Below are 19,715 nucleotides of genomic sequence, written 5' to 3' on the forward strand. Positions count from 1 at the left end.
CAAAATAAACATCATAAATTAACCTAACCCCTAATATGAAGTTCAGGGCCAGATGCCAGGAAATTAAGGGTCCTTGATAGAAGGAAATAACAGGTGAATGAGTAAATTATCTATTTGATGGAGTTGTTTCATGTTTCAATTTATTAAGGAAGAGTAACTATCAATTGAGAGATTTTAGTTTTGCTATGCTTTAGCCATAATGCTGTTACTGGAAATTATTAGTCAGTAGGTTTATTTGCTTTTGTTAAAAAAAAAAAAAATCCTCAGTAAAAACTTGCCTTCGTTTTTGCTCTGACTGGAAGGCATGGATCCTATTTTTTGCATAACAGGAACAAGTTATTTAAATGTATTTTGGAAAGAAGAGATAGAGAACTTAAACACAATCCTATTTCCTACAATTTAGGGTTGGAGTTTTAATTAACACAAAACTTTGACAGTGGTGCCATAACAAATACAGAAGAAGCATTAATGGCCAGTGATCTGGAAACAGATTATATAGTTTGGTCCCTTGCTTATGGAGTAAGATAGATGAGGACATTGATATGCACTCTAAGAGAACTTTCATTTCTCATTTCTCTTACCTATTTTTTTATGAAATAAAAGAGAACAGAGCAAGTATGGAATTGACACCACAACTTCTTTGTTCCTCATACAAGGTACTAGACTGAAAAACTTGACCCTATAATTTGAGAAGTCAGAACTGTCCAACAGACCAGTGGTCTATAATTTGAGAGATAAATGGTTCCCCTTTCCCGTCAAAGGGAACAGTAAACCTCCAATTACATGAAGAACCTCAGCCTAAGGCTCCATGTTTTAGAGGAGTTCATCATCTATATATTTCAGTAGCCAGAGGCTCAGAACCTTGGCAAATATCACTGACAAGGACCTTGTCACATGGACATCTATTTCCCCAGCCTCCCTGAGTTCTTGGATTAGCCTAGAGATTCCTCTTTACCACTTCTTGGCAATGGCCTATTATTTAGGCAGACACTTCCACACTATGCCTGATGTTCTAGCCTCATTATTAACAACACTCCTTTTCACTCTGACTGCGGTCTCAGTTTAAACAATAAGTTATATGGTTACCCTCACCTCTTATCAACCTATTATGGAAGTCACTCTCCCAGGGGTTTTCTATGAACACTGAACTATTCCTCTATCCTGGTCATCCTAGATTTGAAAATACTTTCAGTATTATAGGCAATCAATTAAAGACGAGCAGTTGGTATAGCATACACCAACTCTCTGTGTGACCAGGATTAGGCCACTTATATTTCCTGGGTCTCTGTTTCCTCATGTAAAACACATACTTTAAAGTAAATGATCTTTTTAACAACAAATATCATTTTGGCTGACATAAATCCAGGTTTAACCTTCTACCCTTTTCACCAGTTCACTCCTATGGAACAGATTTCTCTGAGACAAGAAAGTCCTGGTCAGTAGGTTCTGTTGAGAGCTTGGGCATACCAGAAGGGTCAGATGTCCTCTCATGGCCTACTCAAAGCATCTCTTGAAGTCTAATAAACTCAACCATTGTGAGTGGCTGAACTCATGACTGAAGCTGCTGTGGATTCTTTATCCCTATTTGTAGTTTTAAACAAGTCTGTTCCAGAGAGATTCAGACTAGCTTGAGGGAGGCAAAGCCACTAAACTGCTGTGTACCAAAAACTCGGGCCTCTCATCCCAGGTTGTCCCTAAGTATCATGTTTGAGAACAAAAGTGTTCTCTTCAACTCTCTAGAAGACTTGATTCTTACTTCTGAGAAATATGGGTACATAAATAGACATACATCATGATTTTTGATTCTATAGAAATAGGTAGGTACATCTCTTAAGCAATGAACCTCGTTTACAAACACTCATTTGTACTCTGTCTCTTCCAAAAAGAATTTGAATTTTATCTCCTCATTGATAACTACAATCTTGTTAGTTTGCTTATTAATTTGCTTTATGCTCCAACAACATCTACTTAATTAGTAAGGGCAACTACCAGGTCAGAGGTGAAGAAGGAAGTCTGTGTCTTGGCAAGTCAAAATCACACACCAGCTGAAGTTGTGAGGTATAGATATGAAGGAAGAATCAAGAGAAACAGGGGAACATGCTCTGTAGAGGAAACGGAACAGTTGATATAGATAAGAAACTGCAAGACCTGAAATCAAAAAATAGTCTTTTGAGTTCTCAAAGGGGTTGATGTACTCTTATTGGACTTCATTTGTGTTTTTAATCCACTGTGTCCTTTCAGTCGACCCTCTCTTCAATGAAAGTCTGAGTTGGTTCCTTGAAACCAAATAATCTATCAAAATCTATAAGATCCCTGTTAGTTAAACTTTTGTGTCTCTCCAGTCTAGAATCTAAAAGTAAAAGCTCCAACAGCAAATAGTTGGCACACTCAACTTTGGATAAGATTTACAATGGTACTGTTTATAAAGGTGTGGGTGAGATACAATAGAGCCACAGGGAACAGTGCAATAACCCAAGTTAGTGACTGCAGAGAGGTTACCACACCTTGCCCTGAAAGGGTAAAGGGAAGTAATACAGTTGACCCTTGAACAAGATGTTTGAACTGAGCGGTTACATTTATATGCAAATATTTTGGAGATTTGTAACAATTTGAAAAACAGATCACTTAGACTAGAAATAGGGAAAAAATAAAGAAAAAGTAAGGTATGTCATGAATGCAAAAAAAATATGTAGATACTACAGATACTAGCCTATTTCATCATTTACTACCATAAAATATACACAAGTCTATTATACAAAGTTAAAATGTATCAAAACGTACACACTTACAGACCACACATGGCTCTGTTCCCAGTTGAGAAATGTAAACAAACATAAAAATGCAGCATTAATCGTAACTGCTAACTGCATCAAATTAACTGCAGTACATACTGTACTACTGTCATCATTTTATAGCCATCTCCTGTTGCCATTGTGGTGAGCTCAAGTGTTGCCAGTATCCACTTAAAACGCATGTGTTGCTAATCGTCTACAAGTAAGCAATTTATCTCTCTACTAAATTTCTTGTTGTAAAAAGTTATCTTGCGGTTCTCCTGTGTCTTTCATCCTGTTTAGTGCAATACTGTAAACCTTGAATAACACCGTGGTACCCAAACAAAGTGCCACTAGTGATGCTGGAAGTTCTCCCAAGTGGCAGAGAAAAGTCATGACATTACAAGAAAAAGTTTAGGCCAGGCGCAGTGGCTCACGCCTGTAATCCCAGCACTTTGGGAGGCTGAGGCAGGTGGATCACGAGGTCAGGAGATCGAGACCATCTTGGCTAACACGGTGAAACCCCGTCTCTACTAAAAATACAAAAAATTAGCCGGGTGGGGTGGCAGGCGCCTGTAGTCCCAGCTACTTGGGAGGCTGAGGCAGAAGAATGGCATGAACCTTGGAGGTGGACCTCGCAGTGAGCCGAGATCGCGCCACTGCACTCCAGACTGGGCGACAGTGAGACTCCATCTCAAAAAAAAAAGGAAAAAGTTTAATTGCTCGATATGCACCATACATCAAGGTTTGCAGCTGCAGTTCCTCACCATTCCAGACAGATGTCCATCTTGAAAACAGGCAACATAAACTTACATGTCAGTGAATACAGTTCAGTACTATAAATGTATTTTCCCTTCCTTATGATTTTCTTAACATTTTCTTTTCTCTGGCTTACTTGCAATATGTAATCCATACAAAATATGTGTTAATTGGCTGTTTATGTTATTGATAAGGCTTCCGGTCAACAGTGGACTATTCATGGTTAAGTTTTGGGAGAGTCAAAAGTTATACATGGATTTTTGACCCCATAGGGCTCAGCACTTCTAACCCCTGCATTGTTCAAGACTCAACTGTAGTTACTGGAAGTCAGAAGGAAAGGGTCCTGTGCAGAGATATATATACTGCCTTGACAGGGGCAGTGACCGAAGTCAAGGACCACAGCCTCACAGAGGCAGCATCACAGGGAGGAAGTCAGGGGAATATAACCTGACCTCAGTCCCCTCCCTTCAGTGTCCTCCTGGGGCTCCTCATTGGCTGAGTCCCTCCAGAAGCCAGTGTGCAAGGAAACCTCTCCATGTTGTCCTGCAGCACAGCTTTCCAGGGCAGAGAGCAAGGTAGAGAAGTCTCCCACATTTGGATTCATCTGGATACATTTCTGACTGCAACTTCCCAAGAAAGTGGTTAAATCTGTGCTCACAGCCTAGGGAGAGAAGGGACTATCTTTCAGGAAAACGAGGCGCAGGTCCTGCCTCGCCAAAGGCAAATACACCAGAGGGCCATAGCATCCAGCAGGAGCAAGGAGGGGCAGTGTCTCGCCCGCCTGCCTCCCACGTGTGTCAGCCTGGGAGGAGAAGCTTTCCCGAAAAAGGGCGCAATGGGCAGTAATGAGATGTGGCAGCCGAGTGTGAAATCCTGCCACTGGCCAGCGGCAACTGGAAACAAGGCTGAAAATAGCTCAGGCAGAATCCCAGCTTCAGGACAGGGATGGAAACACTTTTACCAAGAGGCTTTCTTTAAAGCCATGTAGAGCACTTGTGGAAATGGTATTGTGGCGTTATTTTTATTCCAAACATCCATTCCCAAAGGAACCCTGAGCCACAGTGCCCTTCTCTGTTGCTGAAGAAGAGGGACTGTGCTGGCAGGGCTGAGAAAGCTGTGTGAAGAGGCATTGGCAGGTGACAACTTAGAAGGACCAGGGCCCGGGACATATCTGCAGGTGAAAGTGAAGACGAAATGCTGTCTTGTTCTTGAAACTACTTGTATTTCTCCTTGTGGAGAAGAAAAGTATCCCCTTTCAATTTTATCACCAGAACTGGATGAAGATCATTATGTTCCCAGTTCTCAAATCGATTCTATGAAACCCAGTGTGGCTGCCTAATAATTGAGTTCCCTAAAAAATGAATGCATTTTTTTCACCTTCTTTACCAACCTCTCACAAGCCTCTCTCCTAAAATCATGAAAATTTTCATTAAATATTAATATTCATGTTATGTTTATTGCAAAAGAAGTATCACAGCCCTCAAACGTGCTCACCAATTCCAGAGCATAAATTCTGGATCAATATCATTCAGTAGAATGGTGGTGGGTTTCCTCTATATGCTAAGCACTCAGAATACCAAGGTGAGTTTATTCATCTTTTTAAAAATAAATTTTCTTGTGTACATTTGAGGTTTATAACATGATGTTATGGTACACATAGACGGGAAAGTCGTTACTATGATAAAGCAGATTAACATATCTATCATCTCACAGAGTTACTTTTGTGTGTGTGTGACAAGAGCAGCTAAAATACACTTATTTAACAAAAATCCCTAATACGAGCTTTTTGTTTGTTTGTTTGTTTGTTTGTTGTTTGTTGAGACAGAGTCTCACGCCATCGCCCAGCCTGGAGTGCAATAGTGCGATCTCAGCTCACTACAACCTCACTTCCTGGGTTCAAATGATTCTTGTGCCTCAGTCTCTCAAGTAGCTGGGATTAAGCCAAGCTAATTTTTGTATTTTTAGTAGAGACTGGGTTTCACCATGTTGGCCAGGCTGGTCTCAATCTCCTGGCCTGAAGTATCCGCCCACCTCGGCCTCTCAAAGTGCTGGGTGAGCTCTGCACCTGACCCCAATGCAAGTTTTAGTAACTATAATCCCCATGTTATACATTAGATCTCTAGACTTGTTTGTATCTGCTACTTTGTATCCTTTGACCTATGTCACTGCATTTCCTCCCCTCCCCTTGCCCATAGTAACCGCTATTGTACTCACTGTTTCTGTATATAAGACTCTTTTTAAAAATAATCCACATACACGTGAGATCATGCAATATTTTTCTTTCTGTGTCTGGCATATTTCACTCAGCATGTCCTCCACACCCATCCATGTTGTGGCAAATGGCAGGATCTTCTTTTTTTCTTTTCATTAAGGCTGAATAAAATGAGTTTAATATGGCCTGGCTTTCAAAGAAATGGATACATAAACAAAGAATTACAATATGGTGTAATAAAATAAAATGTTATATTTTATAAACAGTAAGATCGTTGCATAAGAAAGGGAATGATGAAACTGTAAGTGGGCAGAGAGGCTTCCTGGAGTAAATGGATTACAAATTTGACTTTATGAGATGAATAGGAGTTTGTGAGGTGGCTATGTGTGGTAAGGGCATTCCAAGCAAAGGGAAAAGGATGTGCAAAGGCAAAGAGGCACAAGTGACTGCCATGTGTCCTAGGCACTGAATGCGAGTCAGTTTGCTGAAGCAAAACGTGCTCCGGGAGGCAGCTGGAGAGGAAGGCAGGCAGCAGTCAGCGGAGCACGATCCGTGGAGGTGTGTTCCAAGTCACCTAACAGCAGGAGCAGATTGAAGATGGTTCCTTTTCTGTTTTTATTTTGTTTAAATTAAATTAGAGTGTCTATCCCTGTAAAAGTTTCATCAGTTTTATTCTCATATGAATTCTTGAGTGGGAGGGACAGAGGCATTGACTTCATCATGCTATGAGTTGAGCATCACCTGTGTCCCCCCAGGGAAGTGTGTCATACAAGTGAACAGTCTTTCATGACATCATAGCAAGGAAAGGGCGTGCTGCCTACGGGTTGCAGAGAAACAAGGGGTTTAAAGCAGGGGTATATGTTGGTCAGATTCACGTTTAGCAAGATCCCCCTGATAGCACTGTGATGAACTGTTTGTATTGGATGGTGGGAGGCATAATGGGTTAGTTTTTAGGGCTTCTAAACAAATTGCCACAAACTAAGTGGCTTAAAACAACAGAAGAATTATTTTCTCATCATTATAGAGGCCAGAAGTCTGAAATCAAGGTGTCATCACACTCCTCCTGGAGGCTACAGGGGAGAATCCTTCCTTGCCTCTTCAAGCCTCTGGTGACTGTTGCCAGTCCTTGGCTTCCTTGGCTCGTGGCCACATCCATTCATTCTCTGACTCCGTCTTCATATTACCTCCTTCTCTGTGTGTTTGTTGTGTCCTTTTCTGTCTCTTAGAAGGACACTTGGGACTGGAGTTAAGGCCCACTGGGGAATCCAGGAAGATCTCATCTCAAGATCCTTAACTTAATTACATCTGCAAAGACTTTTTCCAAGTAAGGTAGCATTCACAGTTTCCAGGGATTTGGACGTGGATATATCTTTATGGGGACCACCATTCAACCCGTCACACAGAAGAATCTTATTTCTCAACCTATTATCAGCAAACCAACCTCATTAGGATCTCATGGGGTGCTGTACTTTATCATTCGCACGCTGCTGGACCGGAGATGTGGATTCAGGAGGTGTCAGCCAGCTACCCTGAGGACACCCTTGTGATGAGTGTGGGAACTAGAATTAGAATGGTCAAGAGTCAGTAGTGACTTCACAGTAGAGATGAGGAGGATGACAGTGAACATAATGACTTCTGGGTGTCATCACGGGACAATTTACTGAGATGAGAATGCAGGGAGAAAGCACAGTATTCTAGGAATCTCAAAAGTTGGAAAGACTAGTGAGATCATCCTGTCTAGACCTTACATGATTCAGGATATCCCTTTTTGTTATCCTTTACAAGTGATCATGCAACTCTGATTTAAGCAACTGACTTTACTGAAACCAAAGTTGCATGATCATTGGTAAAGGATTTGTCTGACTACCTTGTCTGTTTCCTTCACCAGCTTCTAAACTGAATAAGAAAAGAGGCCATGTTTGTTGGGTTCACAGTTATTTCCCCAGAACCTGATAGAGTACCTGTATGCTGAAGGTGCTCAAGATGTATTTTTGTGGGGGATTTTTGGTGATGGTGGCTGTTTTTAAAACTACTTTATTGAGGTATGATTGTCACACAAAACACTGTACATATTTAATGTATACAATTTGATGAGTTTGGAGATAAGTGTTCACCCATGTAAATATGTGTTTTTGAATGAATGGGTGAATGAATGAGCAACTTTGGTAACAGAAAGTTGTAGAAACTGGGTAAGAATTAGAATGGTCAAGACTTAACAAGAGTTATTCCAGTGGTTACTCTTCCATTTGGGGCAGCTCTAATTGCATGTTCCTCTTTATACAGTCACTTATTTTGTTCCCTAGGTCACTCAGGTTGAATCTAGCTCTTCCTGTACGTGAAAATTTATTTCAAATACAAAAAGAACTATTGTGCTCCCTGAGTCTCCTCCTCTCTGGCTAAGTATCTTCATTTACTTTAACCATGTGGCCTGTTTTAGTCCTGTTTTAGAAATGCATCACAGTTCTCGTTGTTCTCTTTTCATTCACTCAACAAATATTTATGAGTATCCACTGAGTGCTCTGTACCAGGGCTCTTTTTGCAATAGGGGGAAAAAAGAGACATGCACGTGTCTTCCACCTCATCAGTGTTCCTCTGAAGTTATTAAACATAGCCATCCCCAGAACTAAGAAAAGCAGATGCCCCTTCCTTCGTACTGGGTATGTGCTCTTTTACTACTACAATATATCTAAATAAGAGATATTGGTTCTTCTACCTGCTTTTTTGCAATATGAGATGTGGTATTTCTTATTGTTTCTACAGCCACGGACCATGAATTAAGTGTGACTTTTCTTTTGGGTACAGGAGCATATATACATAGAAGGAGGTAGACGTTATGCACAACACAACTGTCTACATTCTTCCATCGCTCACAAACAGAATACGTGTTTGCACTCTTTGCTAAAGGTAGTGTAATGCTCAGAAATGCGCCCCAGCATCCAGAGGAGCAGGGTGTTTTTCAGGCATCTGTGAGAAACAGATGCTCTGTCAAGCCAGAGACAGGGGCTCAGGTTACATCATGTGTTCAGTGAAGCACGTCAGAATCATTTGCCTAGTAGAGCCTCAAGTAATTGTTTTATTTCTTATTCTTCTATTATTTTATGTATTTTTTTCTACTTTTAATAATGAAATAAACCCATAATAAAACAAAAATAATTCAACAAAACTGATGGGTTTTTTTTTTTTTTCATTGCAAATGTCTGTTTAACTAATTTGTTCACTAATAGAGGCTCCCAAGCTTCAGAAAATATATTCTCCTTTAAGGGAACACAGATGTTTGACTTAAAATTCCATATCTGTGACATTTCAATATTGGTATCCTCATTTTTTTTACTAATGAAATTGTAAGAAAACAAAATCTGCTTGTCCTACAGCAATTTGGCTGTGATTCAAAAACTTTTATATTAAAATGAAATAATATGTTCTGCAAATCTAATTGCAGAGGAATTAGACACACTAAACCAAATAGTCATCTGTGATACAAAATGAAATAAAACAGAGAAAAACCATTTTAGGAAATAGAAAGTAGAAAGAGGTTCTAAGGAATGTCTGTCTGCTTCTATTGTGATCATTTCTGGGTTCAGTTTTGATGTTTTTAAATGAAAAATTTTAATCTCAGACCTCATTTTCTTTATTTTCCTTTTTGCCCTGTCTTATGGTACTGATCAGACCTCATTTTTAAATGACGCGTTTATTTCACTTACATTGTACTTACGTAGTTGAAGTGAATGGATTAGGATCATTAACCAACTTAATTGTATATTAATGTGAATAACAATATATCTGTCAGAGTTTTAATAGTGGTTAGAAAATAGGGAAGAATGACGAGAAGTTTAGTGGAAGATGGGTATGGACATAACAAGAGTGCATAGGTAAAACTAGCCAGAATTGTTTGGCTGTTTTAATTTGCCTCAGTCTTCAACTTTAAATAAGAACATTTAATCAATTAGATTACTTGCAGTATAACTATTTCAATTCTCCAAACACCATTAGGTTGTCTGTTCTTCAGGCCAAGTTCAATGCCACGTACATGGTAAATGCTGAATATTTGCAGAATGAATGAACAAAGTGAACTAATGGACAAATAAATGCCACACTTCTTCCTTTTTTTTTTTTCTTGGTAGGAGTGTAGGTCAGTAAAGATCTCAAAATTCTGACGCCCATAATCAAGATACAAACATTTGACTCAACTGATAGAGAACTACCTTTTGCATTAGAGTTATAAACAGAACACTAGATGAATTTTCTTATTATTCTTCTCTACTAAAGGCATTAGGTCACAATTAGCATTTACTTGAAATGTTTGTATGTTTAAGTTTCTCTATATATTTATATTGTTAAATTGTTGTGACTAGAATATAATTTTATTTATAAATGGTTTCCAAACTGTAATCTAGCCATGATCAGTTGGATAATTCAGTGTTTTATAACTGATATCAATCATTGCAAGTTATTTGAAATCCTGATGATCCTCACCGATAGTTCTAGTCACGTCCCACACATACCTCTAGCCCAAGACGAACAGGTTGCAACAAAGATGTGTTTGTGCATGCATGTATGTGCATATGTGTGTGCGTGTGTGTGTGTGTGTGTCTGTGAAAGCATTGTGGATATTTTGTGTTTGCTTATTTTGTAAACACAATATTAATCTTTGCTTGTCAGTCCTTGAGGATTTTTGCACTTTCACTGTTAACATAAGCAACCAACTGATCATAAAAAGTCAACTTGACCATATAGAATAGGCTGTGGTGTATTCTGAAATAACATTTTTCTTCAAACTTTCTCATTAATTGCCAGCCTGCTCAGCGACTGCCAGAATATGATTAACTTTCTTAGATCAGTTCCCACTGTTGTGCAATGCATTCTAAAATATAGCAGCAAATAAATCTATGATGTCACAGAGACAAAAACTCTGCAGGTAAAAACTAGCATAAAGCAGATAAGCATTCTCTGGCTGGGATACAGAGTTTTAAAACCTCTTAAAATAATTAAACCTTACTCTGAAAACACTACATACCAGATGTGAACTGCCCAAACTTGTTTTTGAACAGATTCATTTTATGTCCATAGAATTTAATGCACAGATTCATGTTCATGCAGTTCAATTCATGGATTTTTAAACTATTTCAGTACTTAGCCCATTGATTGATCTAAGAGCCTAGATATTAAAATGAAGTCTGCTATTCTTTTTATTCATTAAAGATAAGAAAAGACTATTTCTGTCAATGGTTATTGGATCATCCTACTTGACTATAAACAGATCCTTCACCTACCATGCATGTGCACAAAAAATACCAGAGCGTTTCCTAAATTGATTGTTAGGTCAATTGCTTTGATGCCACCGAGGCCCCCATATTGGCCGAAGTTGCAGGGAAAAGTGGTTGGGGGAATAATCTCATTTCTAGGATAAGAAGCATAGGAATAGGAATCAAAAGATTCGCATTCTAATCTTGGCTGAGCCTTCAAACAGCGTGTGACATGGTCCAAGAAGTGGTGCTACCCTAAACACTCATTAAATCTTTACAACATGGACAGGTAAGTTTAGATAGGTGCTGCAGTATCCCTTTTTACAGGTGAAAAGATTCAGATACTTTCCCTGTGTCAGGCCATAGGTTAGGATCAGAGCCAGGATTCTGCCTGGAACAGGTTGGCTCCTATACTGCTATTTTAGAGATATTGTGATAATGCATGTGAAAGGACTTTGAAAAGTATAAAGAATGATTATTCTTACACAGGAGGTACACTCAATAGACGTATTTATGTACTGAAAATTGGAATGAGGGTGGAAGAAATAGTGAAATAACTGGTGATGATGACTGTTGATGATTGTAGGGTGGTCACCACCTGGCTTTGAGGAGTGGCACATGCTAGCTAAACAGGGCAGAGAAGCTAAACACAGTCTTACCATATGATTCAGCATTGGAACCTTTAGGTGTTTATGCAACTGATTTGAGATATATATCCACACAAAACCTGGCAAACAAATATTTATAGCAGCTGTATTCATAATGACCAAAAACTGGAAGCAACTAAGATATCCTTCAATAGGTGAATGGATAAATAAACTGTGGTACAGTCAGTTGATGGGATATTATTTGATGATAAAAATAAATGAGCTGTCGAATCACAAAAAGACATGAATGAATCTTAAATGCATAGTTTTGAGTGAAACAACCCAATCTGAAAGGCTACATACTGTATGTTTACAATTATATCACATTCTGGAAAAGGCAAAACTATGGAGACAGTAAAAAAAAAAAAAAAAATGCATTGATTTCCAGGGGCTCAGGGAGAGGGGAGGAAGGATTAAATAGGTTAAGCAGGAGAAATTTCTTAGAGTGGTAAAACTGTCTATGTAATACTGTAGTTATGGATATATGACACTGCATATATCAAAACCCATGGAACTTTATAGAACAAAGAGTAAACATTAGTGTATGCACATTTTCAAGATCATTTAGAAGGTCAAGGGTCCTAGAATGGACTGCAGTGACAAAACAATCTAACTATATTAAAAATCTGTAAAGCAGCTTCACTGAAGGAGGTGGGAGGAAAAGATGCAGACCTAAGTGATTTTGGAAATGAGAGGAGTCTGTAAGACTAAAGGCGAAAGAAAATGTCCATAAAACTGTACTTAATAAAGTTGTTTCCCATAAGGTTTCAAGTTAACGGTTCTAATACTGCTGTGCACTTTTACCAGAATTAGCAATTAAGTAAATGCATGGCAGATGGTGGCAGCCAGATTTCTCATGGAGTTCACAGATAAGCAATGGGAATAGGCTGGGTTGGTCTATGTGGTAATGTATTAGAGTTGGGGCTATCAGTATGAATTCACTCATGTTTAGCTTAACATAGATACCTATGGTTACATATAGAAATATTTACAGATATTTGTACATATATACAGAGTTTACTGTACATATTTCCTTGTTGTGTCAGCTAAGAGAGCCTAGAAAGCAATGACACCCCAGTAGCAAGGAGAACTTCTAGTGCCCAGATATTGGCTTTAATACTGTTCTCCAGTAAAAGAAACTAGAGCTCCTTGGAGAAACTGCTGATTCTAAGATTGAGTTAGCATATATACAAGTTGGCCCTGGAGCATCTTGTAGTGCCGGAAAGTAAGTATCTAACACACACACACACACACACACACACACACACACACACACACGAAATGATAGGAGGATCTCAAAGGGATAGAGGAGCCAACTTCAACAAGAGCTCCTCATGGCCAAACTTGAAGCAATTTGAACCACAAAATAATGCAATATTAAACTATAACTGAAAGTATTAAATAACTATGAGTTCACACTATTATAAATGAATAATTGAATAAATAAATCAAGGAAAATGACAAATCTCCTATGCAGAAGAATTCCAAATAATTTCTGTAGATATTCTACACTCAAAGAGGTAGAACATAACCCCCTACTCCTTTGATGTGGGCTGTATGTAGTAACTTCCTTCCAAAGGGTGCAGCATAGACATGGTTTAACTTTACGGTGAAGAACATGACAAATTACCTGAGCCGAGCAATCAAGATCAATATCAACAGTAATAAGTCATGTTGATGGAATGTACCCATGATACAATGCAACAAAAAGCCTCTTTATCTTTGTGGTTTTCTACCCAAAAACCCATAATCCAGTCTAATCATGCAAAAAAAAAATCAAATAAATACCAATTAAGGAGCAATCTACAAAATATTTGATGAGTATTCCTCAAAAACAAGGTAAATCTGAAAAATCATCACAGCCAAGAGGAGTCTAAGGAGACACAACAACTAATGTAATATGGTATCCTGGATGGGATTCTGAAATAGAAGGACATTAGGGGCCGGGTGCAGTGGCTCATGCCTGTAATCCTAGCACTTTGGGAGGTCAAGACAGGTGGATCACCAGAGGTCAGAAGTTCGAGACCAGCCTAGTCAACAGGGTGAAACCCCGTCTCTACTAAAAGTTTAAAAATTGGCTGGGCATGGTGGCGGGCACCTGTAATCCCAGCTACTCGGGAGGCTGAGGCAGGAGAATCGCTTGAACCCGGGAGGCAGAGGTTGCAGGGAGCCAAGATCACACCATTGGACTCCAGCCTGGGTGACAAGAGCAAAACTCTGTTTCAAACAAAAATAAAGAAGGACATTAGATAAATACAAAGGAAATCTGAATAAAGTATTGACTTGTTAATAATATACAGGTAGTGATTCACTAATTATAACAAATGTACTATACAAATATAAGTTGTTAATAATAGGAGAAACTGGATATGGAGCACATAGGAACTCTCTTTACTATCTTTATAATTTTTTGCAAGTCCAAACTGTTCTAAAAATTAAAGTGTATATATATATCCTTTTAGTATATATAAATACACTATAGAGAAGATTTTGGTTTTACCTAGATTACATCACTGAAAGATGTTTTGATGTGGGAATAAAAGATATAATCAGACACAATGCTGTAAAAATCAATTCATCTCCTTGGTGATGATTTTAATCACATATGCTCCTTTTGGATGGACATAGCTATAAGGAAAGAAATTTTTTTAATGCAGAAGTATATTAAATTTATTCGTTAATAAACAATGAACATCTCCAGATAGCGACAAATGGCAAGGAATTACGTCCAGCTATAATTTAACCAGCCCTCCTTAGGATTGCTACTATTAGAGTTCAATGGTGGTATAAACCATCTCTAGAGTATGCTTTTTCTATAGATGGTTTATTAGATGACTTGCAATGAAATCGAACACAGGACTCTTCTTTAACCCCTTCAGGAACCTGATGAAACACCTGGTCTAACAGAAGGAGGCAGAGAAAGTTATGAAGAGGGGTATGTGAGCTTCTGTGCTACTTATTCTTGGTCCTGCAATATGGTCAGTGAAGCACCCTGAGCGCTCACCCTTTCCCAGTGCTATAAAGCAAATTGGATGGATGAGTGTGATTTGGAGGAGAAGGAAACTGCAGTTATCACTGCTTTACCTTGACCTCTGCCTGGAGACAAGGCTGAGAGGGTGACTACAAAATTAGAGTGACAACTAACATATGCTGGATACATGTCCTAGGCCCGGATGATGCCAGGTATTTTACAGTGGGTCACTCCTCACAACAGCCCTATGAGCAGCAGTCTCTTCCTTAAGATTTTGAGGGGGCCCAGTAATCACTACCCCTCTTCTCCCCCTTCATTCTCAAAAAATTAAGATATAAGACAAAGGAGTAACAGATGAAGATATTATAATATCACCCCTATTACTGATAAAGTCTCTCTTACAGTGCTGGTGGGAGCATAAATCGATATATCTATTTTGGAAAACTAAACCTGAACATACGCATTCTCTATGCCCCAGCAATTCCACTCACAGAAATATACCCAATAAAATGTGTATGCAATATACCAAATAAAATGTCGCTCACCAAACGACATGTACTAGAATGCTCATAGGAGCACTATTTGTAAAACTGGAAAATACCCATGTGTCCAGCAGCAGTAGAAGGGATCAATAAATCTTGGTATACTCACACAATAGATTATTATATAGCAATAAGAATGATCAAACCGTCACTACAGGCAACAATATAGATGAATATGACAAATGTAACATACAGGCAAAGAAACCAGATGCAGAAAAGCATGAACTGTATGATTTCATTTATGCAAAGTACAAAAGTAGGAAAATGAATTGGGTTTTAGAAGTCAGTTCAAGATAGTTGTTGCCCTTGGGTGGGGACAGTGATTGAGAGGGAGCAGGCAGGAGACTTTGGAGACTAGCAATATTATTTTTCTTGAAATGAGTACTAGTTACTTGGGTGTGTTTGGTTGTGGAAATTATGGAGCGATACACAAGCAGTAAGCATCTTTACCATATATATAGTACTTCAATTAAAAAAATTTTAAAATCCTCTCTTGATCCCATCTTCCCATCCAACTACCACTATCTCTCCTCTTCCCTGTAAAGCAAATGTTTTTGAATGGAGTGTCTTTGTTTGCTGTGTCCAATGTCTGCATTCTCTCTTGAACCCAGTCCAGCAAACCTTTTGCTCTAGATTCTAAAAAGCTGGTCTTATAAAGATCAGTGATGACTTGCATATGGCTAAACTCAATGGTCAGCTTGCCTCATTGGACTTACCAGCAGCATTCCATACAGACTATCACTGTCTGCATATTCTCTTAGTTTCTGTACGCACTATCCATCACTAGGTGAACTCACGGAGCCTCACGGCTTTAAATGCCATGTCTGTACTGATGACTGTCTCATTTATATTTTCAGCCCAAATCTCTCCTTAGCACATCAGACTTGTGCATTAAATTGCCCACTCAACATCTCAAACATAATATATTCCAAACAGATGTCTTGATATCCTCCAAACCTGCCCTTCCCACATTCTCCTCCTTCTTATTAAGCTTCTCACATCTACTCCATCTTTCCAGTTGTGTAGCACCCAAACCTTGGAATAACTCTGAACTCCTCTTTTTTTTTTTTCTCATACAATGCATCTAATCCATTAACCAGACCTGTTGATTCTACCTTCAAAATATATCCAGAATTTACCCACTTCTTGCTGCTTAGATTGCCACCATCCTGGTCCAATCCACCTTCCTCTCTTGCCTGGGTTATCTCAATAACCTTCTAGATGCTTCTTCCCTGCCCCTCACTGCTCTGCCCCTTGCCTCTGCCCTTGCTGCCCCACAATCTATTTTCTCCAAAGAGTGATCCCAGTAAACAATAATCCAAATCATGTCATTTGTCTGCTCCAAACCCTTCTAATATTTTCCATGTCACTCAGAAGAAATGGCAATTCCAGGCTGTGAACTTTAAGACTCTGTATGATCTGACCTCACATTGGCTTTCAAACCTCATCTTGCACACTTCTTTCCCGGTGTACTCTGCTTTTGCCGCACTGGGATTTTTATGGGTCCCTGGACACTCCGGGCATTTCCCTTGGCTCAGGGCATTTGCATTGGCTGTCTCCGCTCACTGGAGTTCTCCTTCCCTGCTATACACATGGTTTTCTCTCTCATTTCCGTCAAGTCTTTCTTTACTCAAATGACATACTTTTTAAAAGAGGATTTCTATCTAAAATTTTATACACACATCTCTGTATCCCCCTTCCCGGCATATTTTGTTTTCTCCTTGGCCCTTATCACAGTCATGTGTGTATTTGTTCATGTATTTATTGACTGAGCGACTGATTTTTTTCTCTCCCAGTAAGCTGCAAACTCTGTGAAGACAGGGATATTTTTCCCATTTTTGCCCCATCATGCTGCAAGCCCAAGATACAATTAGAACACATCCAATTCACTGTCCATCTACCTGTGGCATTTCAACCATGACCACAAACCAAATCACTCTCCCTGTATCACATTCCCTGAGAGACTTTGTTTTCTCCCACAGGAAAGATTTGTTTATTTTTCTGATTCAATCAAATGTACCACTAGTTTCTGCAGGATTATTTGTACCTCTTTCAGGATCCTGAAGAATTTGCTCCTGGGCCGTGAAGATGGGAAGCTGAGTCAGAGTGCATTTCTTCACCCAATCCCACAGCCACACATGCCTGCTCACTCACGGGATCTTCCCACTCTCCTTGGGAAGGCTTCCGAGCTGCTTCCTCAGGATGTCCTGTGATCGCAGCCTGACCTGTCAAAGCCATGCGAATGCCATCTGTTCAGTTATATAACTTGAGATCTGGGAAGAATTCTCAGCATAGGATTTGCTGCCCAAATCGAATCATTTTCAGAAAGGAGATTAAATATTCTTTGCTGGGAAAAGGAGAAATAACCAGACAAATTAACATTTCACTCAGTATAAACAAACCTTTGTCCAAAATACACAAATGAAAATGACAAATTTGCTTCACTAATATTTGCTTGCATTAAACATATACACAGGACTATGGATCAATATCTTAAGTGCAAAATAAATTCTTAATTGGGAACATGGAATTATTAATTTAACCAATCTTAATTTTGTTTAGATCATTAGCCTGCAGTATAATGCCCCAAGCAGAATTTGGGGTGAGGGGCTTGGTGGGGGAAGAGGAAGTGCTCATTAGTACAGACTTGACAAGATTCTTAACACTACAGAATGATTTTTCTTTCATGGGAGGGGAAGATATCTGGCCCACCAGCAGTCAGACAGAAACCCTGACTTGTGATTTTAACATTACCTTAAGTGACCCACGGTCACCTTGTATGACCAAAGAAAACCATTTATGAAATAGCTGCCTGGAGTTAAGGATTTAAATGGTAACTTTGTAGACTAGGTTTTCTCTCGTCATCTAATTTATTCGCCTTAACGCTTGTTTCTTTGCCCTTATTCTTACTGGCCCTCGAGTGTAATATCCTGAGAATTTATGTTGAACAGCACTAATTTTTTCACATGGAGCTAGCACATGTTTATGACTAGTACAAGTTTATGACTACAAAAAACAGAGATTTTGTCATCTTCAACTGAATTTACTGGGAATAAAATCGGTCAATACAGAAAAGTATAACAAAGGAAATAAAAATCACCACAACTCCTACTACCCGAAGATTATATGGTTAAAGTGTTTCATATATTCTTCTGTAATTTTTACACATACATGTTTTTAAATAAAAATTAACCCTACCTATAAACCAAACAATATTATTTAACTAACAAGAGAAGAATACATTGTATTTTTGGTTGGCTATATAACAAAGAGAATCCAGCCATTCAGAAAAAAACAGGGTAAGACAAGGAAGGAAGCCAAATAGATGGACTGCAATGGAAGTTCACCCGGAATGAATGAATGAATGAGGAGCTATTTTACTGACTGTGGTCAGTCAGGGAACACCTATTAGAAAAAGCAGCATTTGGCTGGGCGCAGTGGCTCACACCTGTAATCCCAGCATTTTGGGAGGCTGAGGCGGGCAGATCATCTGAGGTCAGGAGTTCGAGACCAGCCTGGCCAACATGGTGAAACCCCGTCTCTACTAAAAGTACAAAAATTAGCCAGGTATGGTGGCAGGCATCTGTAATCCCAGCTACTCCAGAGGCTGAGGCAGGAGAATTGCTTGAACCCAGGAGGCAGAGGTTGCAGTGAGCTGAGATTGCACCATTGCACTCCAGCCTGGTCAACAGAGCCAGACTCCGTCTCAAAAAAAAAAGTAAGAAGGAAAGAAAAGAAAAGGAAAAACAGCCTTTGAGTAGAGGCCAGTGAGCGATGGAACTCTGTAAGGATCTGGGGAAAACTTATCTATCCGGTTGGAGGGAACCGCAAGTGCGAAGGTACTGAGACAGGAGTGAACTCAGTGAACTGGTGGAACAGAACAGCATGGAGGCCCCGGGAGTTAACACAGGATGAGGCAATGGAGAACGGCAGGAGGGGACATGGCAGAGGCAGGTTTTTCCTTTTCCAGTTTTCTTCAGTTCTTTTGATTGCCTCAGGAGAAAAGTCTTCGTTTGATGTTAGCACATATTTAACACTTCGGGTGTTCACTACTCTATTTTTCAACAAAAAGATAGCAGATTTTGGGATCACAGCCTTCTGAGATGATGGTATTTAACTCAAATATAATAACATTGGTTTTTATTTTCTTTATTGTCGCAATTACTGTCTTTTCTTTTTTGATGTAGTGTCTCACTCTGTTGCCCAGGCTGAGTGCAGTGGCGCTATCACAGCTCACTACAGCCTCTAACTCCTGGACTCAGGAGGTGGGATCCTCCCCCATCAGCTCCTCAAGTAGCTGGGACTGTAGGCATACAGCACCACATCTGGCTAATTTTTTATTTTTTGTAGAGATGGGGTCTTGCTGTGTTGCCCAGGCTGGTCTCATACTTCTGGGCTCAAGTGATCCTCCCACCTTGGCTTCCCAAAGTGCTGGTATTACAGACACGATCCACCACAATCAGCACACAATTACTATCTGTTTATAGCGAGTGATGCTGGTTTCCTATTTACAGGAGTGATAAAGTCTTTTTTAAAACAAATGTATTTAAGTTTCAAATTAAATCATCTT

General features: G+C 39.3%; 1 long non-coding RNA gene across 1 annotated transcript in view; it reads left to right on the forward strand.

Annotated features, from left to right (window-relative positions):
* Positions 1–18,286, forward strand: part of LOC105538423 — a 92,275-nt gene extending 73,989 nt beyond the window's left edge. Inside the window, exons 2-3 of the long non-coding RNA XR_001005897.1 lie at positions 14,512–14,567; positions 17,202–18,286. This is a non-coding gene — a long non-coding RNA (uncharacterized LOC105538423). The remainder of the gene's footprint in view (positions 1–14,511; positions 14,568–17,201) is intronic.
* The last annotated feature ends 1,429 nt before the right edge of the window (positions 18,287–19,715 follow it).

This window comes from Mandrillus leucophaeus, unplaced genomic scaffold, assembly GCF_000951045.1.
Source record: "Mandrillus leucophaeus isolate KB7577 unplaced genomic scaffold, Mleu.le_1.0 Scaffold192, whole genome shotgun sequence".
Classification (NCBI taxonomy): Eukaryota; Metazoa; Chordata; class Mammalia; order Primates; family Cercopithecidae; genus Mandrillus; species Mandrillus leucophaeus.